This window comes from Propithecus coquereli, unplaced genomic scaffold (assembly GCF_000956105.1).
Source record: "Propithecus coquereli isolate 6110/MARCELLA unplaced genomic scaffold, Pcoq_1.0 Scaffold71, whole genome shotgun sequence".
Taxonomy (NCBI): Eukaryota; Metazoa; Chordata; class Mammalia; order Primates; family Indriidae; genus Propithecus; species Propithecus coquereli.
The window spans coordinates 4,832,608-4,833,181 of NW_012153174.1; positions in this window are offsets into that span (position 1 = coordinate 4,832,608).

The window sequence follows — 574 nt, forward strand, 5'->3', positions numbered from 1 at the left end:
TTTTTGGCACCAGGGACCAGTTTCATGGAAGATGGGGTGGCAGGGAAGGGACGGTTTGGGGATGGTTCAAGCGCATTACATTTACTGTGCAGCCAAACCTCTCTGCTAATGATGATCTGTATTTGCAGCTGCTCCCCAGCGCTAGCATCACCACCTCAGATCATCAGCCATTAGATTCTCATAAGGAGGCACAAACCTAGATCCCTCGCATGCAATTTACAGTAAGGTTCACACTCCTATGAGATCTAACGCTGCCGCTGATCTGCCAGGAGGTGGAGCTTATGTGGTGATGTGAGCGATGGGGAGTGGCTGTAAATACAGATGATGCTTTGCTGGCTTGCCGGCCACTCACCTCCTGCTGTGCAGCCCGGTTCCTAACAGGCCACGCACCAGTACTGGTCCACCACCCTGGGGGCTGGGGACTGCAGATTTAAAGGACTCTGAGAAGTACAAGTTTCTGATAACTTTAAGACTATGCCATTAGACTGGGTAAGAATGTCCACAATTCTGATGAATAAACTGATGAGACCATGGGTTCATGAAACAGATAACCAAGATCAAGCAGAATTAGAAT